Source organism: Apium graveolens, chromosome 4 (assembly GCF_009905375.1).
Source record: "Apium graveolens cultivar Ventura chromosome 4, ASM990537v1, whole genome shotgun sequence".
In the NCBI taxonomy this organism is placed as follows: domain Eukaryota; kingdom Viridiplantae; phylum Streptophyta; class Magnoliopsida; order Apiales; family Apiaceae; genus Apium; species Apium graveolens.
In genome coordinates, this window is record NC_133650.1 from 160,443,074 (window position 1) to 160,468,404 (window position 25,331).

Here is a 25,331-nt window from a genome sequence, read left to right on the forward strand (position 1 = left end):
TGGTGAGTTGGAAGAAGAGGTCTATGTGCAACAACCACCTGGTTTTGAAGATCCAAAATTTCCAGATTTTGTTTATCAACTGCTAAAGGCTCTCTATGGATTGAAGCAAGACCTAGATCTTGGTATGACACACTGTCAGAATTTTTGCCCAAACATAAATTCACTAGAGGTACAATTGACAAGACTTTATTCTACAAGCAACATGATGGTGATATGATCCTACTTCAAATCTATGTGGATGATATCATTTTTGATTCTACAAATGAAAATTTATGTCAAAGATTTTCAAGACTCATGCAGAGTGAATATGAGATGAGCATGATGGGAGAATTAAGTTACTTTCTTGGTGTCCAAGTCAGCCAAAGAAGTGATGGAATCTTCATCAGTCAAACCAAGTATGTTAACTATTTATTGAAGAAATTTGGAATGGTTGATTGTTCACCTGCATCAACACCTATGTCTACAGCTATAAAGTTGGATGAAGATAAGAAAGGAAAAGGTGTAGACATTTTAGGTTATAGATGAATGATTGGATCTTTGCCGTACTTAACTGCAAGTAGACCAGACTTTATGTTTGTAACATGTCTGTGTGCTAGATTTCAAGGAAATCCTAAGAAATCACATTTAATGGTTGTAAAGAGGATTTTCGGATACTTAAAGGGAACACCAAACTTGGGATTGTGGTATCCTAAGGGAACAAGATTTGAAGTTGTTGGATACACAGATACAAATTTTGATGGATGCAGGGTTGACAGAAAGAGTACTAATGGAAGTTGTCAATTTCTTGGTCAAATAATTATATCTTGGTACCGTAAGAAACAACAATCCGTGTCAACTTCCACAGCTGAGCCTGAATACATAGCTGCAGAAAGTTGTTGTGCTCAAGTGCCTTGGATTATAAATTAATTAATGGATTATGGCCTAGTGTTAAACAAAATTCCAATTATGTGTGACAATACTTGTGAATTTCTATTGTGCTAATCTAGTTAATCATTCTAGAACTAAGCACATTGATGTAAGGTACCATTTTATTAGTGAACATGCTGCAAATGGTACCGTTAAGCTCATTTTTGTTCCAATAGAAGGACAATTAACCGGCATTTTCACTAAACCTTTAGATGAAGCAACTTTCACTAGACTTGTTGGTGAAATAGGAATTTTGAATTCTTCATCCTAAAGGCAAGAACTCAGCTAATATGTTCAACAGTTTAATTTCTGATAAACCAAAATTAATTTGATTTAATTGGAAATTAACTGGAATATGATTTAAAAATATTTCAGAATTCTCTATATATTCATTATTCAAAATTTAACTTGAACTTTTTTTAAAAAATTCTAAGAGAAACTGTCTAACCGGTTACATTTTTAATATGTGAAACTAATATAAGACAGACCTAAACTGAACAAAAGCATCTAGATAATAGAGTTCTCGATAAGTCTAAATGACTTCTCGACAAGTCATTTTGAAACTTCTCGATAGAGTTCTCGATAAGTTTTTTTCCTGACTTCTTGACAAGCCTCAATATGACTTCTCGTTAAGTCTTGTAGAGATCTCGACATATGTTTATACAAAGAGTTCTCTACAACTATACATTTTAGACTTCTCGATAACTTAAAACTGAAATAATTTAATCTAATAAATTATTTTAGTAAAATACTTTAGATATATAATTATTCTAATTTTATTTTGATTTATTTAAAAAAATTGGAAAAATTCAGTCCATTCAGGATAAACTGGGTACTTAATTGACATCTCGATAAGTCAATATGTAGTTCTCAACAAGATTCAAGACAATATCATCTCGATATGTATCTATTCATTCACGTGGCTTCTCGATAAACTATTCCCAAATGTTAATTTCTACTTCTCGACAAGTCACTTACCTTTATCTATAAATACCCAGACATCTCGACATAACCCCCTTTACGCTTTCGAGATCTCAATTGACCTAGTTTTTGCAAACCTTGACCGTTTTCTCTCATTTCAAACTCTTTCTTTTTCAATTTTTTACCCACTCAAATTCAAACACTTACAATGGCTTCAAACACTGTTAGAGCTGTTACCCCTAAGGACGGTACCAACTACTTAGCTTTCACTGATGCTAACCAAGCTCCTGACAGTTTCAAGAGCTTTGTTAAGTTTCTGTCTGAGACTTAGTTTTGCAGGTGCTTTGACTGCTAATACTATCATGTACATGGATTTCTCAATGATTTCTGGAATTCAATTGTGGTTAGGACTATTGTGCATGAGTCTCAAGATGTGTCTTTGGTGGTAAACTGCTCAATCCAAGGCCAACAAATGGAATTTGATGAGAATGATGTCAACAAGGCCCTGGGAATCCCTACTGATAGCCTGGTGGAGGCACCAACTCAATAATAGTTAACTGAATTTATGGATTTTATAAATTACAGTGAGAAGATCAACCTTGCCAACTTGAACAAGAAGCATCAAATGAGGGAATGGTCATTCTTGTTTGATTCAATAGTGAGAGCCTTCACCTGCAAGAAGACTGGGTATGACAATATATCCAGTATGGTCCAAAAACTAGTGTTCTCCATGGCTCACAACAGGAACATTAATGCGGGGCTACTGATCCTGAAAGAACTTAGCACAAGGCTCACAATGCCTTTGACCACTAGAGATAAGGAAATTTTCTTTCCTAGGTTTATTATGTCTACTTTAAATTATAAAGTTACAGACATAAATTTACTTAATGGTATTGATAGGACTAAAATAGGCAATTATAAACAAGTGTCCAAAATATTATTTGATTCACTAATTATAAAGAATAAGGTTCCAGTAGGTCTGAGAATCACTAACTTTATATTAGAAAGGTTCAAGACCTACCCATACCCTATTCCTGACATGAGGTCTAGTGCCATATCTAATACAGTTATGGATCCTATACCTGTGGAAGTACAAACACAGGAAAACTAACAGGGGCCTTCCATAACTGAGACCCTTACTTCATTACCACTAAAAGCTAGGAAACCAACCACTTCATCCTCTCAACAGGATGGAGTGAGTAAAAAGAAGAGAAAGCAGACACCCTTAAATATTATAAATGAGATTGGTGAGGATCAAACACAACTAGAGTCTACCCTGGTCAAGAAACTAAAGATGATAAGAAAAATTGAGCTGTCCACTCAAGAAGCCACCTCTGCGTCTTCCCAAAAAGATGTAGTTGTAAAAGAGGGAATGAAACAGACTCTAGAGGCATCCTCTCCACAGGGTGTCTCTATTGAACAAAGCACTCTCTCTAGTGCAATCTGTAAAGAGTCTGCACCCCAACTTGAGCACTCTCAAGTTGGTGAAAGAAGAAATAAGGTTGGCAGACACACTGAGAGCACATCACTTGAAGCTCCCTCATCCATTCAAGGGAAGCTGCCAATACTCAATGCTAACATCACAAATCTCATATCTCAAATTTCTTCTTCATATAATGAAACACTTGAATCCATTTCTCAAGTGTTTCCAAAACCAAGTGACACAGTTCAAGAAACTGTGATCACCACCCAGGAACCACATTTAGATTGTGAGAGGCTACTAGCCGGGGTGACCTTGATGACACCATCAAAACTATAGGGGTTTCATAAGTTTTAACTGAATACCCTGTGGATGTTACTCAAGCACCTTCATATGCCAAAACATCTTTACGGATTGACATATTTGAAGGTAGTACTCCTGAGGGGGAACTATTTAAATCCTCTCCAATTCAATTGGAGGTTCCTCAAGTAGGGACAACTCCCCTCAAAACCCTAGCTGAAATTGTTTTGTCAATTGAAGCTTGGAGTAAAATTGCCAATGATCCAGCTATTGGGGAGGCAAGTATAGCACATTTCAGTGCGAGTTTTTGCAAGAAGAATAAGGGTTTGAGGCCATGACACATGACAGTAATCTGGTCAAATCACCTCCAATTTAAATGGAGGTTCCCATAATCGGTGAATGACACACTATCATGACCACAGTTCCTACTTTGAGTTCAACTGTGACTCCTATCACATGGTTACCTACCACCTTTGTCCCCTCCACCTAAAACCAAACAGACATACCATCAACCTCACACACTACACCACAACCTTCTCACCTCATCTCTCAATGGGTGCAAGATGCTCAAGCCCAACCAACAACTGTAGATGATCTTTTGGTTGAGCAGCTTGCACCCCTAGCCAATATTACCCAATAAGTCTTTATAATAGATATGTCAAACCAAGAATATGAAGCCATACTACTCTCATACAAGGAGGATGTTGAAGAGCATCAGGAGAAAATTGCAGATGAAGAAGATGATAATGTGTATGGATGGCTCTTAAAGGATTTTACAACCACTATAGAAGAGGCCTTAGCTAAGTTTAGGGAAGAATATGTCACAATCTTGGGAAGCAATGCTAAGCTCCTCACTCCCCAAGAGGTATATAATGCTGTGGAGGTGTACAAAGCACAATTGAAGGCCTTTAATCACATTGGAAGAGCTATGGAAAACACTTCGGTCAAGCATCAAACTGAAGTCAAGAAATTATGAATGATAGGATTGATGAGCTGATGTTTATATTTCAAAGCATTAAGACCATGTTTAACAAGTTTTGAGACAGACTTCAAGCCCTCTCTCTCACTCCTATAGAAAAAAATATGGCTAAGCTAAGGGAATCATTCAGAGCTCTGCATGAAGTGATCCAGAATCAATTTACTCAAAATAATGACACAAAGGTCAAGGTCGATAAACTTTACAAAGCTAGGTTTAAACCTTCAGCCTTGGTCATAGAGGAGGTCAAGAATGCTGTGCAGAATTCTGTTAGTTCTTTGACAACATCAAGCTCACTAACCCTTGTCTACATCAACAAACCTACAAATCCAAAACCTGCAAGGTCAAATCACCTCTCTACGGTTTTCCAATGCCTCATTGACAACTCAAGTTTCCCAACTGATAGCTTTGGCGCAGAGTCAATAGCATGATCTCAAGTCCCTAGCAGACTCCCATAAATACCTCCAAATGCAAAATTTTGTATCTCTGGGAGCTATTATGGGTGCTTTGAATATTCCTCTTCATGCATTTCCAGAAGCAGTTAGACCTGAAATTCCTACTCCTCTCATCTTGCCTACTACCAAGACTACGGGGAGATAGAAGCCAGACTGCTAAAAATATCATCCAGCCAAGCCACAGTTCAAACAAGTCAAGTTGACGTTGGGGCTGTGTAATAACCCCAAATTTTTTGGAGTTTTTATAATCCTTATGAATAGTAAATTTTTGCTGATTGTGCTGATTAAGGAAAGCTTTCATGCCACACTATATAGGAGTTCTTTTATGGATATTCGGAGATCATATTAGTACTCCATAATGTATATGAGTGTATGTATAGATCGTCAGAATTCAAATTCAAACACTTTAATTTTTCCCAAAAATCCACAAGATACCGAAAGAATTAAGTATAAGGTAAACATGATTAAAAGGATTTCAATTCAAGGATTATAAGAGAGGATCAATAAAGGAATATAAAATATTAAGAAAGGGTTAGGAAAGCCCAAGTATTAAGATCCCGGATATGATCCCTCAAACGAACAATGAGAATGAGTGTTAAGCGAACCATAAAATAAATAAGCGACAAAGTGTCAAGCTTATGCAAATAACAAAGAGATTAGAGGATTAGAGCAAGATGATGTCATCAAGCCATAAGAATGTGACAAATGGCCAAGTAGTGACATAAGCTTGATGAGGTAAGCATGATTAGCAAGATATTTAGCTTGGTTGAATTGTGGCCAAGTATTTTGACCATGATTAAAGCGAAGGTCAGAAATAACCAAGCCTTAAACACCACATATTCATCAAAACACAAATCAAAAGCATTTATTCCCCATTTTCCATCGAGAAACTCTCGACCTTACTTCCAAAACAAAGGAAGAAAATTTCAAACTCAAGCTCCACTTCTTGATCAATTACAAGGTATATATAAGCTTCCTTATGGTTAGTTATAGACTTCCTATAAGTTTGAGCCTTAGATTCCTTACCAATCTTTTTCAATAAATCATCAAAAGTGATGTTGAATAGTATTTCTCAAGAACTAATTTTCTTGATCTTGTTTTCTTGGATGGTTTAAGCTATAGTAAGACTACACAAGGATCATACCAAGCTTAATAGCCACTCTTTCACTCCAAGGAAGGTATAATACTTAAAACCCTAGCTTTTACTTACAGTTTTAATGAGTTTTATGGATGCATTGTTGATGAGAAAGCATGATCCATGTTTATTAGTTAGTTTTGTTTGATTTTTTATGGTTATTGTTAATGGATCTATGGTAATGGTTGAATGAGTTGATAATCTTGGAAGTATGGACTGAGTTAGTATTGATTAAGTGAAATATTGGTGTGTTGGTGTTTGTTGATGATTTGGTGAGGATTTAGTGTAGTAAAATTTTCGGAAATCGCGTAAACATAGCCGTTGTAATGCCCGTTTACATGAAGAGCATTTGTGCTTGACTTTAGGAAAAGAACACTCACTGACCAAACTATACCTTTACAATTTTTAGCTAGATCATGTCATAAGCATAGTTTTGGTATATGGTTCGCTTAGATCTGATTTACGATTTAGGAGAAATGACCGTTTTAAGTAACAACGTTTCATGAACGAACCCTTACCCCTCTCATAGCTTTGAGACCTTGTTCAAGGCCCTTAAAAGACTAATTAGAATACGAAACATTTATGTGAGGTTGATTATACTGTTGGTAAATTACTCACAAAAGAGTCGCCTTAAAATGTTTAGCGGTTAATTTTATAAAAATGGTGGAGCCGAGGGTACGCGAGCGACTAATGTAAATCGTTAAGCGTAAAAGCAAAAATTAGGGTCTAAATGGATAAAGTCTAGTTTCTTAAGAGACCGGTGATTAATTCAGGATGATATGTTGTTTATAGGTCACCAGACCTATTTCCACCCCAGATCGCTTAGGAAAATTTTCTACCCGTATAACTGTTGTTGTGATGTTATATATATATACGCATTATCTTGAGATAAGTGCATGATTGATATTAGCAAATTTTGCGATATATTGAAGCATGTTGATATGATATATATATATGCACGCCTGTTTCAGAATCTTGATATCTTCTTATCGATTCAATTGCTTATAAACTGCATAATAGATATGCTAGAGATAGGTATTAGTTGCGTATACCCTTATTATAGGGGATCCAAAGTTAAATATTTTCCTAAAACCGGGAGGCGAGGTTCCTAAGTATATTTTATATATTTTTCTATAACTATTAATCGAATAAAATATATACAATAGATTTGAATAATAATCAAAAATTATTTTTGATTAGTCAAATAAAGATCTTATTTCGTATAAGTATATCTTTTATTATTTATTATTCGTTTTAAGTGTTAGATTCAAAACTTTTACTTAATTTATTTTTATAAAAACTATTCTTTATGGGAATATTATTTAAAAAATAATATTAAGATATTTTTTAATATATCAGAACATATTTATTTTTTTTAATTCATCGCTGTTAGATATATTTGATAATGTCATGGCTAATATGATTTATGTTTAGTTTTCAGATCTTACTTAAACAGGATAAATCAGTACTTATTGGAAGTCAGGACTTAAGGATATCAGTACTTATAATTATCAGGAGATAATCATCAGAAGATGGATATCAGAACTTAAGTATTGAAGGACGTTCAGATAAGGACAACAGCTGATTAAAGGAAAGAAGACCGAGACAAACATAAGAAGATATATGCATGAAGAAGGAATTCTATGAAGAATAGAATACTTGGAAGAAAAGATATCTGATTGATATATTTTAGGAAGCAGAATTATATTCCATATCAATTAGCGATTATCTTGTAACTGTGTAGTATATAAACACAGACATAGGGTTTACACTATAAGTGTTGATATTCGAGAAGATTATTTATTGTAACCCTAGCAGCTCTCGTGATATTTGTTCATCACTGAGAGGTAACAGTTCCATACTGTAACAGAGTTTATTGTTTCAATAAAGTTTGTTTTCTGTTACTTGAGTTATTAAAGTTAGATTTGATTGTACATTACACTGTATTCACCCCCTCTACAGTGTGTGTGTGACCTAACAAGTGGTATCAGAGCTTATCTGTTAACGGACAAACAATTTAAGATCCAAACACAATCATGTCTAACACAGAAACTCCAACTAAGCCAACTAAAACTGAAGAACCTCCAAAATCACAAATTCAAAGTCGGTATGAAACCATCAGAGTTCCCATATTGAGACCATCTGAATATGCCATATGGAAGGTGAGGATAACCATGTTTCTGGAAGCTACAGATCCAGAATATCTTGATAAAATCAAGGAAGGACCTCACAAACCAACCAAGCTCGCAGTTGCAGTTGCAGGTGAAGCAGCAAAGACTGTACCACAGGAGAAGAGTGATTACACTGCTGAAGATATCGCATCAATTGCTAAGGATGCTAAGGTACGACACTTACTGCATAGTGCCATTGATAATGTAATGTCAAACAGGGTAATTAACTGCAAGACTGTAAAGGAGATATGGGATGCTCTGGAAACAAGGTGTCAGGGAACTGATACAATTAAGAAGAACAGGAAGACAATACTCACTCAAGAGTATGAACACTTTGACTCAAAGGCTAATGAGTCATTGACTGATTTATATGATAGATTTGTCAAACTCTTGAATAATTTGTCACTGGTTAATAAGGAGTATGATCTTGAAGATTCAAACCTTAAATTCCTGTTTGCTCTTCCTGAATGTTGGGATTTGAAGGCTACACCAATAAGAGACAACTACAATCTTGATGAAACAACTCTTGATGAAATTTATGGAATGCTCAAGACTCATGAACTTGAGATGGAACAAAGAAGCAAGAGGAAAGGAGGAAAGTCAAGGACAGTTGCTCTTAAGGCTGAAGAAGAATCCGCCAAGGCAGTTACCTCAAGGAAAGACAAGAGTAAAGCTCTTTTCACAAAGTCTGATACTGAGTCATCAAGTTCTGAAAATGATGATAACTCAGAATCTGAAAGCTTGTCTGAGACTGATGCTGATGAGGAAATGATGAAGCTGTGTGCTCTTAGGTGAAAGGGATCACAAAGATTGCATACAGGAAGTTCAGGAAGGGAAATAAGTTTTCCAGGAAAGGCACAAGTTCTGATAAGAAGAATTTCAGAAGATCTGAGGACAGAGGAGGAAAGTCTGACAGAGGAGATTACACCAATGTCAAATGCTATAACTGTGGTGAGAAAGGCCACATATCTCCAGATTGCAAGAAAGTGAAGAGTGACAAAGGCAAGGCTCTTGTCACAAAGAAGAAAAGCTGGACAGACACCTCAGACTCTGAAAGTGAGGAGAATTATGCTTTGATGGCAAATGCTGATAAAGCAAGTGCTGAAAGCAGTTCTGAAGCTGCTAAACCAAAGGTACCTCAGACTACTTATGCTTTTCATACTGATGATATTAATGAGTTGAGAAGATATCTTAAAACCATGTTTGTTAGTTATAGAGATCAAACTTTAATATGTGAAAGATTAACTTCTGAAAATCTTGCTTTTAAGAAAAGAAATGATTTCTTAGAAAAAGAGTTAGTTATGTTCCACTAAACTCAGAAAGATAGAGATGATGCTTTTTATGTTAGGGATGAAGTGCTAAAAATGAATGAATCTCTAAAAACTGAGTTAGAAAAGGAAAGAGAGGTTATCAGGACTTGGACTAACTCTGGCAGAACAACTCAAAATTTGCTAAGTAGTGAAAACTGGAAAGAGGGCTTAGGTTATGGAGAGGATAAAAATGATAAAGGAACTGTAGAAATTAAGCCTGTTGTTGTTAAGCAAAAGCCAAAGTTAAAACCTGTTAAGTTTGTAACTGTAAAGTCTGATAATGAGAAATCAGAAGTTAAAAAGGGATTAACTTCTGACAAACTAAAACAGGAAAAGATAGCTGAAGTAAACATAGGCTTAATGACTAAGAAGCAGCTTAAGCATAAGCTGAAAGATGTTAAGAATGCAAACAAGGTAAAATCACCTTGGAAAAATAGGAATGGAAAGGAAGGTGTGAATAAAAGCAATGATTATAAGCCTGTTCCTAAAGCTCCTAGGAAAACGTGTCATAACTGTGGAAGTTCTAACCATCTGGCCTCTTTTTGCAGGAAGAATAAGAACATAAACTCCTTACCTTCAAAGTCAGGAGTTAAAAGTCAGTCTGCTAGATATAAGCCACAAAATCCTTATTTTCATTGTGGTAGTTTATGGCATTCCATTTATACTTGTAAGGAATATCATAGTTTGTACTATGATTATTATCAAATAAAACCTTCTTTAAAGAAAGTTTCCATTATTCCTTCTAGTGTAAATTATGATTCAAAGTCTGATAGTGTAAATTATAATAAGAAAAATGTTAACATAAACTCTAATGCTAAATCCGCTGCAAATGTTAACAAACTTGATAAGGATAAAGGATCCAAGCAAGTTTGGGTCCTTAAAACTAATCATTAGTGGTCTTTGTGATTGCAGGGCAACAGGAAAAACATCCTGGTTCTGGACAGTGGATGTTCAGGACATATGACTGGAAATAAAGCCCTGCTATCAGACTTTATGGAGAAAGCTGGCCCAAGTGTTTCTTATGGAGATGGCAACATTGGAAAAACATTGGGATATGGCAATATCAATCTTGGGAATGTCATCATTAAAGAAGTAGCTCTGGTCTCAGGACTTAAACACAATCTGCTGAGTATAAGTCAAATATGTGACAGAGGTTATCATGTTAATTTCTTTGAAGAACACTGTGAAGTTGTGAGTAAATCTACAGGCAAAGTTGTTCTGAAAGGATACAGGCGTGGTAACATTTATGAAGCTAAGCTTTCAACAAGTACTGATGGTTCTGCAATCTGTCTGATGAGTAGAGCATCAATTGAAGAAAGCTGGAATTGGCACAAGAAACTCTCTCATTTAAATTTCAACAATATAAATGAGTTGGTCAAGAAAGATCTTGTGAGAGGACTGCCAAAGTCAGTATTTGCTCCTGATGGCCTTTGTGATTCTTGTTAGAAGGCCAAAAAAAGAAAATCTTCATTCAAGAGCAAGATTGAATCATCAATTCTTGAGCCTTATCACCTACTACATGTTGATCTATTTGGTCCAGTAAATGTCATGTCTATTGCAAAGAAGAAATATGCTCTGGTCATAGTGGATGAGTTCACCAGATACATATGGGTGTATTTCTTGCACATAAAAAGTGAAACTACATCTATCTTGATTGATCATGTCAAACAACTGGATAAATTGGTCAAAGATTCTGTGAAGATAATAGGTTGAAAGAAAGAATAGAACTCTCATTGAAGCTGCACGTACAATGCTTGAAGAAGTAAAGCTTCCAACCTATTTCTGGGCTGAAGCTGTGTAGACTGCTTATTTTACTCAAAATGCAACACTCATTAACAAGCAAGGAAAGACACCATATGAGATGGTGAAGAAAAAGAAGCCAAATCTGAAGTATTTTCATGTATTTGGATGCAAGTGTTTTGTTCTCAAGACTCATCCTGAACAGCTATCCAAATTTGATCTAAAAGCTGATAAAGGAATCTTTGTTGGATATCCACTTTCCACAAAAGCCTTCAGAGTCTATAATTTGAGAACAAGAGTGGTCATGGAATCTATCAATGTCTCTTTTGATGACAAGAAGATTACTGGACTTGAAGATTTTATTGATCATGATCAGCTGAGATTTGAAAATGAAAACTCAAATTCTGATACTGAAAATCCTGAAAATCTAAGTCCTGATACTGTAAACTCTGATGGATTAAACTCTGATGTTATTGAAACTGTGGTGACTACGCCAAAGGAAAATGCACCTATGCAGGGGGAGCATACTCAAGATCTTACCACATCACAAGAAGCATCAGAACATACATCTGGCTCTTCAAATTCTGATTCGTCAAGTTCTGATAAGCCAAGTTCTGATAGTTCTGAAAATCTAAATTCTGAAGAATCCAACTCAGAGAGCATAGTTTCAGGGGGAGCATCAGAAAATGAAAATGAAGACAACATGGATCATGGGGGAGCATCCAGTTCTAGAGAAAACCTTCCATCTGCAAGGAAGTGGACTAAATCACATACGCCTGATTTGATAATTGGAAATCCTGATGCAGGTGTCAGAACTAGAACAGGTACTTCAAATGAATGTCTTTACAATTCTTTTCTTTCTCAGACTGAGCCAAAGAAAGTGGAAGAAGCTCTTCAAGATGCTGATTGGGTGCAAGCAATGCAGGAAAAGTTAAATGAATTTGAAAGAAACAAAGTCTGGACCCTAGTGCCAAGACCAAAGAATAGATCTGTTGTTGGTACAAAGTGGGTATTCAGAAACAAAACTGACAGTGATGGCATAATTACAAGGAATAAGGCAAGGCTCATTGCAAAAGGATATTCTCAACATGAGGGAATTGATTATGATGAAACATTTGCACCAGTTGCTAGGTTAGAAGCCATAAGGATATTTTTGGCTTATGTTACTCACAAAAAGTTTATTGTCTTTCAAATGGATGTGAAAAGTGCTTTTCTCAATGGAGAATTGGAGGAAGAAGTATATGTTGAACAACCTCCCTGCTTTATGGATTCCAAATATCCAGATTATGTCTACAGGCTTGATAAAGCACTTTATGGACTTAAGCAAGCTCCTAGAGTATGGTATGAGACTTTAGCTCAATTTCTTCTGGAAAGTGGATTTAACAGAGGAACTATAGACAAAACACTGTTCTACCTCAACCATGGAAAGGACTTAATTCTGGTCCAGATTTATGTTGATGATATCATTTTTGGGGCTACAAATGACAGACTTTGCAAAAAGTTTGCGAAACTGTTGCAGTCAAGGTATCAGATGAGTATGATGGGGGAACTTAGCTATTTTGTGGGCCTTCAAGTCAAGCAGAATGAAGAAGGCACTTTTATTTGTCAAACTAAGTACACCAGAAACTTGCTGAAGAAATTTAGAATGCAAGATTGTTCAAGTGCATCCACTCCCATGGCCACTGCAACAAAACTGGACAAGGATACTGGTAAATCAGTAGATATTACTGATTACAGAGGTATGATTGGCTCTCTACTCTATCTAACTGCTAGTAGACCTGATATCATGTATGCTACCTGTCTTTGTGCAAGATTTCAAGCAGATCCAAGAGAACCTCACTTAACAGATGTGAAAAGAATTTTCAAGTATCTTAAGGGAACAGCTGATCTGGGATTGTGGTATCCCAGAGAATCAGATTTTAAACTAATAGGTTACTCAGATGCAGATTTTGCAGGTTGCAAAATTGACAGGAAAAGCACAAGTGGAAGCTGCCAATTTCTTGGAGGCAGATTGGTTTCTTGGTTTAGCAAGAAACAAAAGTCAATTTCCACATCAACTGCAGAAGCAGAGTACATTGCTGCAGGAAGCTGTTGTGCACAGATTCTTTGGATGAAGAATCAGTTACTGGATTATGGGTTAACATATTTCAAAATCCCTATTTACTGTGATAATCAAAGTGCTATTACTATGACAGGTAATCCAGTTCAACACTCTATGACAAAGCACATCAGCATCAGGTACCACTTCATCAGGGAACATGTGGATGAAGGTATAGTGGAATTGCACTTTGTTCCAACAGATCAACAACTAGCAGATATCTTCACAAAACCACTGTGTGAAGCTACTTTTACAAGATTGGTAAATGAACTTGGAATGGTTTCAGGTTCTTTCTCTAAATCTGCTTAGTTTTGTTCTGATGCATCAGACTTTATGATCAGTATTTACAGAAATTACTCTCTTTGTGTATTCTGTGCTTAATTGAAAATTTGCTTAAGTACTGACTGTTGTCTGATGCAACTTTCTAAACTCTGATAGTGATATGTCTGTTAATGTAACTATTCAATCCTATGAGGATACCTGTGCTAGATGCTGACCTAGTAGTCTTCAATAAACTAGGGATCCCATGTTAGAAGTAACTATTTCTGTGGAAATCTATTGACACAAGCAAATTCTTATATTGAGGTTAGTTGAGTTTACTTTGTCTATCTTATTATTAAGTCACAAACTAGAATAATGCTTCTCATCTGTTAAGTTCTGATGCTAGTAAATCTGTTGAATGTACTAAGTGCTGATAAACCTCTCTTATCAAAAGAAAAAGAAAAGAATCAAGGATTAAAATTCAGGCACTCCTTTGAGATCTAGAGTACAAATGTGGAAGGGACGACCCAAGTGCATTGCTGGTATTAAGTAAATATGCATCAGAAAAGCAAAATATTTTCTTGGTGACTTTTCACACTCTATGATTATTGGAGAAATACTCTAATAATAGCATAAATTCTGATAAGCAGTCGTGACTCACTTACACTGAGAAGCCACTGTAAAATGGAATTTAAAAAGATGCACAAAATTAGCACAAAATAGTTGAGGTGGACTCAAGCATGAACTCATTCAATAGTAGGTTTCAAAATAATGACAGGTTTTTAGTAAAGTTTTCGTTATGCCTTATTTCTAAGATATACTGAAGTGAATCAGACTTTACTCTTTGTCTGATATTTAGCTTAATGCACACACTAAACACTCCATATGAATGATGAAAATAACTGTGGTAATCAATGTTATTTTAGATGAACAATTTCTGTGTCACATTGCATAAATTCTGAGGACAAGTTCTGATTGCATGTTCTGATGATTAAGTTCTGAAGAATCTATATCAGAATTTGTGTGAGGATTTACTAAGATAGGCATTCATTTTTCGAGTTAAGAAATTATGTTCTGATAACTGTTAAGTTCTGATATAAGTCTAAGTTCTGATATTAAATTCTGATTCTTTACTTGACTTATTTGTGGATAAAATCTAAAAATAGTTTCAGTTTAAATCAGACTATGTTTGGGTAGAATATTAACAGTCAATATCATTAGGGATAGTGGTTCACGACACGTACAGTAATTTTTACTTGTTACTTGTGCGCATTAACCCTGACTTACACTTCCAATGACTGTTTTTCGTCTTCCCAGTCTAGGGAGATGAGGTAGAATTAATTCTACCTGCCAGCATTAAATTTCTTTGCATCTCCTGGCCTTCTTTTGCCTATATAAACAACCACTTCACATTAGCCTTCACATCAACTCTTTTATCATAAAACTCATCTCCATTTTCTTTATATCAAAAACACCATGGTCAATTACAATATGTTTTTGAACTATGAAATATTCAACATGGAGCTGAGCTGTGAAGCCTGGCAGCAGGAATGGCACGTCACTGCCATTCCTGATGAGATATGGGACTCAGTTCCCCAGGAGGTACTCACCCACCTCATGTTCTTCTACATGGATTACCATCGCCATCTGGAGCGATTGGAGGAGGAAAGGCTAGAAGTTCTCCGCCAGCAAGAGCGAATCATCCGACTCGCTATTCTGTTTGTCGAGAGTAGGAAGAAGAAATGATTTATATTCTTCTTCCTATTTTTCTTCATCGTCAGCCTTGCCCTGCTTCTTGAGCTAGGACAAAGGCTGTTGATGTTAGGTTTAGCAGCTTAGGACAATCTTGTAAAAGTTCTGATGTAATTTAAATTTCATGAATGTATTCTCTTAATATATTAATGAAATTTCTTTTTTTGCAAGTTCTTGTCTCTGAGATGTATTGTAATGCATTGATAAATCCTGATAAATATTCATATTCTGATGACCATTTCAATTTAAATTTAAATTAAGTTCTGATTTTACATTATCAGTACTTGTTCCCTTGATTTATTTTGGTCATTCTCACTCGATTTTTTTTTCCAGAATATTGGTGTTGCAGTGAAAAATAATTGAATTAGTGGAAACAGTTTCAATTTTGAATTAAAACTGATTTACCTTGATTAATGGAATTACTGGGTAAGTGGAACGGTTTTTCCTTGAAAAACTGCAAGTGGGTAAGTAATGATTACTATTTTCCCGTGGCCATTAACTATTCATTATTTCTGCATGTCTGACAGGTGTTTAACAGTTACATTTTTTTTCAAAGTATAAGTAAGACAGAGAGAGGATTTTTTTTCTTTTATTCACTTTTATACTTTATCTCTCTATTTGCTTTTACTCTCTTTCTTCTCCTAACGTTGGTTTTTTTCATATAGACATTCTATCAAACACCTAACATGCACTCTTAAATCTCGATTATTTTCATGGTACCTAAGGATTTAATCATTGATGGAGCTAAATTTGTTCCAAATAACTATGCTGCAATTCTTGATCATGCTGAAGCTCCGTCTGAGTTGCATTTTGTGCAAGATCTTCTTGCACACAGTGAAATTGGGTATGCATTGACCCAACCTTCAGTCTTTTCGAGCCAACAAGTTCTGACATTTTGGCGGACTGGGCACTTTGATAATGGTGGTACACATGGTACTCCCAGTATTGTTTTCGAAGTGGATGATTCTACACATGTGGTAACTCCTGTTACAATTCGAAAGGCTCTCCATTTACCAGAAGGATGTACTTTTTCAACCCCAGAGGAATCATCTCTTCAGGAGTTAATGGCCAGTTTGGGGTATGAGCAGAGTTTGGCTAAGCTTGGGCAGTTGAAACGGGCTCATATCAGAAAGGAATGGAGCTTCTTCTTCGACTGCTGATCCTTACAGATTCCTCAATCTGTAAAACAGATCTTAGTAAATGCTGATCCTGATACCTACAGATCTGTTTATCCTGATGTTCAACCAACCACCACCTCCCAAACACCACAGCAACCATCAGAACATACCACTCATACTACTCAACCTACCATCAGACAATATCTCAAATCATATCTCTCCACTTCACAGACAGTTCAACCTTCATCCTCAGCACCTACTGTGAAGCCTTCATCTTCCAAGGCTAAGAGGACAAAGACTATTTCTCAAACACCTCAGAAGAGAAGGAGGATTGTTTTGAGAGATGAATCTGATAGTGAGGAACAGGTTTCTACTTCAGAACCTGTTTATAAAGAAGCTGAGAAAGTTCCTTCTCAGAAGAATTCTGCAATTGGGGGATCTAGGCTTCTCAAAAGGCTTAGAAGAATGACTGTTGATGAAACTCCCAAGGAATCCATATCTTCAAAGAGATACAAGAAACAGAGGGCAAAAAGGCCAGTTTCAGATGATGAGGAAGCAGCAGCTAAGGAAGGAGATCAGGAATCTCTGATCTCACGAGAACCAGTTTCTGCTAAGGCCCCTGCTTCTCCATTAACTTTAACTAAGGAAGCTTTTACTGAAAAGGCCAACACACCTTCTGTGTCTCCTAGGACTGTATCTCCTGTTAATTCAGGCACAAGTGCTGATATTGATATCCAGAAGTTGGTTATACCTGAAGTACTTTACTTAGAAGCTCCAACAACAACTAATCCATCAACAACACCTGTTACTGATGCTGCTCAAACTCCAGAATTATCTACAACACCTTCTCTGCATCTAGATGCTGATGATCGGAATATAGGTGAGCATCAGGATATGGCTGTTGATCAGAACTTGGAACCAGATCAGCAATTAGAGGATGATCCTGAAGTCTCCATTGCTACTCATACTGTTGTTTTATTAGAAGATACTGATTCTATAAGTTCTGATGCTGCAAATGCTGGAGATATTGGTGATGCTGCTCCAAATGAAGATGCTGATGAAGCAGGTCCTTCAGGACATGCTCCTCAACAAACTATTCTTAAATATGAATTTGTTAAGAAGTTTGTTACAAGAGAAGCACCAGTGCCTTGGAGTGAAACTCCTGTAGGACAGGAGTGGACCAAGGAATGGAACTCAGTTACCTGTGCTCCATCTGCACAACATCTTGCTGAGCACTTGACTAAAGCTGATGAGATGTTAATTACTGATGATTTCAAAACACAGCTTAGAGTCATTGCATTGAGTACTAAACATCTACAAGGTCTTCATTCAACTACTCATGTAGAGTTACATAAGATTCAGGAAGAATTTATTAAGCAAGAACAAGTTCAGAAGATTGACAAGAAAAAATTATTTCAACCTACCTTTGACAGAGTTGCTTATATTGAGAAGACTCAAGAGAAACAACAAGCTCAAATTGATGATATTCTGAAAAATCAAGCTTCTCAGCAATCTCAACTTAATGAAATCCAAGCCTCAGTGGAATTGCTTGTCTCTCTTCTCTTACCTGCTGATGCCAAAAAGGGGGAGAAAGTAATTAAGTCCAAATGCAAAACTGACAAGACACTAAAGGGGAAGGATGATGAAAAGGATGACCAAGGAAACTCTGGAATGGGTAGAGGTCATAGTTGATGGATTTTAATCACAGCGGGGGCATGGCAAAACACTTTCGCACATATAAAATCCAAATAAAAGCATACAGATCATGAATAAAAATTCGAGGGATCGAGTCTAACCTTTAAAATAATTCGGAGACAACGATCAGAGATCCTTAGCAGTTGCTCCTCAAGTGTGAAGCACTCCACCGGTATGCACCAAGAAAACGATGTTAAGGAGGAGGAAGGAGGTGGAGAGAATTGGGTTTTCCAAACTTTTTGGGTTTTTGGGGTTAGAATGAAAATAGGGTCTATAATAGTATATTTATAGGAAAAATTTTCAGCTGAAATTTTCCCATAAATAATATTATTATTATCCCATTTATTATTCTCATTAATAATTAAAACACCTTTTAATTATTAATCCTTTTCCTAAACACTTTAGAAATAATTCTCTCTCTTGATTTAATTTCCAAAAATTAAATCCTTTAATTAATAATATTAAGAACTTTTCTTAATTAATTTATAATCAATTAAATCTCATTTAATCAATTATTAAATTTGCCAATTAATTATTTATTTTATAAATAAATAATTATCAGCCATTATTAATTAATTCCTCCACCATTAAATAATTCTCTTTTATGGTGTGACCTTGTAGGTTCAATATTAAACCGGTAGTAGAAATAAATAATAATAAAACTATTTTATCATTATTTATATAAATTCTCTAATTTATTAAATATGGTTAATTAATTAATCACATTTACTCTACATCGTGAGGGATACTTCTCAGCATATCGTGACTATCCGGATAATATGAATTCACTACTTAGAATACCAAGAACCTATTCAGTGAATCGTTACCGTACAATAAACTCCTTCTACCCTACAATGTCCCGATTAAATACAAGGCATGGATCTCATGTCAAGCCTATCTAATTCAATCACTTGCTTACCATTTACTATGCTCAGTTCTATGCAAATTAGGAACTCCTTTCTAATTTCATTCATTCTGGCCAGAGATTCCTGAACTAGCATAAGTGGATCAGCCTTGAACATTCGCTTCCTTCACTGGAAGGGGTAGATCCTTTATTGATCATACACTATCTTCGTGTACAAATTCCTATACCCAGTAGAGCCCTAATAATTGTCCCTGGAGACTAAGAACTAAACCAAAGCATAGTTCAGTGTACACAAGATGACTATGATGACCTCAAGTCTAAGGATACTTGTACAACTATCACTATGTGAACAACTGCTGACACGTGTGTGAACTCCATCAGTTGTTCAGCTGTGCGAGTCATGTTCAGTGAACTTATTCCATAATAAGCACCTACATACTAGCTATAGTGTCACCACACAAATGTCTATGAGAACAGACATCCTTCATAATGAAGCAAGCATAGTATGTACCGATCTCTGCGGATTATTAATTACCAGTTAGTAATCCTACGACCAGGAACTATTTAAGTTTAGAGTTATCATCTTTTAGGTCTCACTATTATGATCTCATCATAATCCATAAAAAGCTTTACTCTAAACTATGGTATATCTTATTTAAACACTTAAATAGATAAAGCCCGTAATAAAAACAAAACAAGTCTTTTATTAATATCAATGAAATCAAAACAGATTACATAAAAGTTATTCCTAAATCCTCATACATGATTGGACTTAGGACATATTCCTTTCAATAGTCAAGGTAGAGGTTTCTCATCAAGAAAAGCTGAAATCACAAGTCACAGGACAAGTTCTGATACTGGAAAAAGAATTAGTTCTGCTACTGGTAAAAGGATAAGTTCTGATGAACTTTTAGAACTTGATGAAGAAATGTCAAGATAGTTATTTCTTCAGGAAAATCCAGGAATGGACTTGGAGAGTTTAATGGAAGAAGAAGCCAGACTTAAATCAGAAAAAGTCACATCTAAATCTGAAGCTTCTGGTAAAAAGACAATTCCAAAACTCAAAGGCATTGTGATAAAAGAAAGGACAAATACTGAAACAACATTGGCTAAATCACATCCGCAGATAGATCCAAGATCCAAGGGTAAAGAAAAAGTTGGTGAACCTATCAAGGTTTATGTGCCTCCTGAGAATGAAGAAATCACTGATGAAAAGGATGATCTTGCTCTGACTTCAAGAAAAGTTTTTAAGACAACCTCTGACATGGCTCAAGTTGTTCAGAGTCAAGAGACAATAAGTTCTGATATTCCGAAGAAGGAAGTAACCTCTGACATAGCTCAAGTTAACTTAATATCAGAAGATAAATCAAAGACACTCCTACCAGAATTCACCAAAGCAAAACATATTCAAACTTTGAAGACTGTTGCAAGTGGTTTTGAAGCAAGAGTAGTTACTGGAAAGGAAACAAGAGATAAAACTGGATTGGGAAGTGCTGATGAAAGAAGAATACAGAACACTACCAATGATCCAACTTCCTTGATTGAACCAGGTATTGGAGCAACTCTTGAGAGATTGAATCAACTGGAATCTGTACAAATGGTTTACCATACCTACTTGAAAGAACACATCTTGTTGTACTTCATGACAAATGGTAGGGTTTATCATATAAGGCAAAATGCCATTCCATTGAAGTATTTTAAAGAACTGGAGCATGTACTATTCTTACTTCAAGTGAATGACAGATTAACAGAAAGTGCTGCAAACTATTTGAAGGATCAGATTCAGAGACAGAAAAGGCTTTATTCTGTTAAGTCTGACAACACATATCTTCCAAAGTACAGAGATCACAAGGGTGATATAGTTGAAATGAAGCCCAACACTGATTATAACTACCTTTCTGGGTTACAGGGCTGTGGAATTCAATCTTGAGTCTGATAAAGCATATTTGATCAGACTGGATCAGGATATAAGAAAAGCTAAGATTAATGATCTCAGGGCTGCAATCTTTCAAATTGGTGAAGATACTGCAGAGCTTAAAGATGCTAAAAGGAAGATGATTGATGAACTTAGATATGCTGAGAAATGTTTGTTGAAGAACTATCTCAGAATAACTCGTGACATCAGAGAGATCAGAAGATGAAGCCAAGTCAAGATCTACAACTGCTTAAATTCTGATATTTGTACAGACTGAAGTTGTTATCAGAAGTTAGAGATTGGTAAAGCTTTAAGGACAGTAAGTTGTAGTTATCTAGTCTAATTCTCATGCATTTGTACTTAATGTTTTTGACATCATCAAATATTTGTTTTACTTGTATATTATGCTAATTTATAAGTTGGGGGAGATTGTTAGATATATTTGATAATGTCATGGCTAATATGATTTATGTTTAGTTTTCAGATCTTACTTAAACATGATAAATCAGTACTTACCGGAAGTCAGGACTTAAGGATATCAGTACTTATAATTATCAGGAGATAATCATCAGAAGATGGATATCAGAACTTAAGTACTGAAGGACGTCAGATAAGGACAACAACTGATTAAAGGAAAGAAGATCGAGATAAACATAAGAAGAGATATGCATGAAGAAGGAATTCTATGAAGAATACAAATACTTGGAAGAAAAGATATCTAATTGATATATTTTAGGAAGTAGAATTATATTTCATATCAATTAGTGATTATCTTGTAACTGTGTAGTATATAAACACAGACATAAGGTTTACACTATAAGTGTTGATATTCGAGAAGATTATTTACTGTAACCCTAACAGCTCTCGTGATATTTGTTCATCACTGAGAGGTAACAGTTCCATACTGTAACAGAGTTTATTGATTCAATAAAGTTTGTTTTCTGTTACTTGAGTTATTAAGTTCGATTTGATTGTACATTACACTGTATTCACCCTCTCTACAGTGTGTGTGTGACCTAACAATCGTTACTCCATAAGTTAACAAAAATGTCTTCAAATCTTTAAAATGATTTTAAAAGTTAGAGCGGGTCCCAAAACTCATTTTTAATTTAAATCTTTCCTTTCGTGGAAGGATTTAAATACTCGCTCAAAACCTAAGGGATCCGGCTCCGTGGTGTATTTTTTTCGCAGCGAAGTTGCTGATTGATAATGAAGTCTTTGATTACTTGCCCAACGTTTGGGAAGTAAGTGTAATAACCCCAATTTTTGAGAAATTTTGAAACCCTTATGAATAGTGTTTTTGCTGAACGAGAAAACTTTTCATGCCACGCTATGTAGGGGTTCTGTTATTGATCTTATGGGATATTATTAGTACTCTATGTGGTATATAAGTGTATGTAAAGATCGTCAGAATCCAATTCCGAACACTTTGATTTTTCCCGGAAATTCACAAGATACGGAGAGAATTGAGTATAAGGTAACAGGATAAAAAGGATTTAAATTAAAGGATTATAGGAGAGGATCATAAAAGGAATATAATATATTGAGAAAGGTTAAGGGAACCTAAGTAATAAGATCCCGGGTATGATCCCTCAAACGATAAACGAGAACGAAAGATAAGCGAACCGTAAAACAAATAAGTGACCAAGAGACAAGCTTGTACAAGAAGCCAGGGATTGTGACATCATCAAACCACAAGGTGTGGACAAGTGGGAGCATTATGACATGTGCAAGGTGACATAGGCATGACAAGAAAGGAAGGAGATGTGGTGACTTTTTAACCACACAAAACCAAGGGCAACTAGGTAATTCACTAAAACAAACAACAAAAATCAACCAACCAAAAGCAAATCAAGCCAAAACACAAAATTCTCTCTTCTTCTTCTTCATGCTCTCGGGTGGTTTTCTTAAAAAATGAAAGTCCAAGCTCCTCCACTTACTATTTAGCAAGGTAATTATCTAAGCTTCCCCATGGATAGTTACATACTTCCTATAAGTTTAAGCTTCTAATTCCAAGCCAATCTTTTTCTATAAATCATGAAAGAAGATGGTGAATAGTGTTTTCAAGAACTAAAATTTGTGTTCTTGAAGTTTTGTTTAGATTAAGCTTGGATAAGGACTTTAAGGGTGATTCCAAGCCATTCTCTTGATTTACCACTCTCCAAGGAAGGTATAACTTCTCAAACCCTTAGTATTAAGTTTTGTTGGTTTGGATTTCATAATGTTAGATGATGGGTTAGTGTAATGAGTGTGTACTCATGATAGAGCTTTGTTTAGTAAGTGGTTTTGTTGATTTTGGAGTTAGGAGTGATGCTTGTTAGATTTGAAGTTCTTGGTCACATTTTTGACTTGGTGTAGATGAATAAATTGGTAATATTGAGTTGATTTGGGGCTGTTGTGGTGTAGTTTAATTGGAGGTTTGATTGGGTTGTGAATTGGAGTTGAAATTGTGGTTGATTGAATTGGTTTAAATTTGGGAAATCGCGTAAATATAGCCGTCGTAACGTCTGATTTCCTGTAGACTGTTTTTGTGCATAACATTAGGACCCGAGAACCCCCTGCTAGATTATGACCACTGCCATGTTTAGATAGCTCATGTTACGAGCTTCGTTTTGATATGTAGTTCGTTCGATTCCGATGCACGGTTTAGGAGAAACGACCGTTTCAAGTAACGGCGTTTCGCGAACGAAACTTTTTCCCTCGCCTTACTTTGAAACATAGGTTAAAGACCAAAAAGGGTTAATTAATGTATGAAACATTTATGGTAAGTGTGTTAGGTAGTTGGTAAGACACTCGCGAAGGAATCGCTTTAAAACTCGTAAAGGTTAAATTATTAAAAATGGTGGAGCCGCGGGTACCCGAGTGACTTAAGCAAATCAGTGAGCGCAAAACAAGCGTTAGAGTCTAAGTTAGTTAAAGTATAGATTTACAAGTGATTTTGGTTTAATTCCAACTTACTTGTTGTTTATAGGTTATCAGACTCGTCCCGAGCCTTTCTCACCCCCAAGTCGCTCAGGCAAGTTTTCTACCCGTTATACTGTTGTTGTGATGTATATGTGTATATGCATGATCTTGCGATAAATGCATATTGGTTATTTAGCAAATTCTTGCGATATATTGTAGCATGTGATATGGTATATATGCATGCCTGCTTCATATTCTTGAAATATATATCTCTTGGTTCAGTTGATAATACCTATGCTAGAGAATAGCGGTATTTGCGTATACCCTTAGTATAGGGACCCAAAGGTGAAAACATTTTCTAAAACCGGGAGTCGAGGATCCCGAGTAGATTTTATATATATATATATATATTTATATATATATATGGTTATAGTTTTCAAAACTATTAATCGAATAAGGTTTATTCGATAACTTTATTTTATTAATGAATATTATCTTGAATATTCATTCGAGGGCTTATGACTCCTTTTATTTTATTAATTGAATATTATTTGAATATTCATTTGAGGATGTATGACTCCTTTATTTTATTTAATGAATATTATTTATAATATTCATTCGAGGTATTATGACTCCGCTTATTACTGAAATATATTCTTTATTTCATTAGAGAATAAAGTGTTAATAATCAAACTTATTTTCGATTATTCAAATAAAGATAATACTTTCATATAAGTATATCTTTGGTTATTTAATGTTTATTTCAAGTATAAGTTTTAATACTTCTACTTCAATTATTTTTATAAAGATTATTCTTTATGGGAATATTATTTAAATAATAATATTCAGTCATTTTCTAAATATTCTGGGGACTGATTTACTTCATTAAATCAGCTTTACTCCAAACACTCTATAAAGTGTTTTCGAGTCTTCAAAATGATTTTTAAAGTCAAAGCGGATTCCAAAACTCATTTTTATATTTAAGATCTTCCTTTTTAAGGGGATTTAAATACTCGCTCAAAACCTGGGGAATCCGGCTCTGTGGTGTATTTTATATTCGCAACGAGGTTGCAGTTTTGGTAAATGAATTGATTACTTGCCCAACGTTCGGGAAGTAAGCCCATCTAATTGAGTCGGCATAAGCGATAGGCCGGGGTACGGTCTATGAAAGTGTAAGTGGCTGGGTGGCAGTCCATCAACGCGTGAGGGGCCGGGTAACGGTCTAGCGCGAGGTCCTAATGCGGCCAGGGTGATGACCGGTGAGGAATTCATCCATCTACAGTAGAAAAGTATACTTATTGGTATCTTTGCCTGATCAGCAAGATATCTGGTTTATGCCAAAATTCTTTTCCTTTCCAAAATTCATTGGATGTTCAAACTCTGTTCATA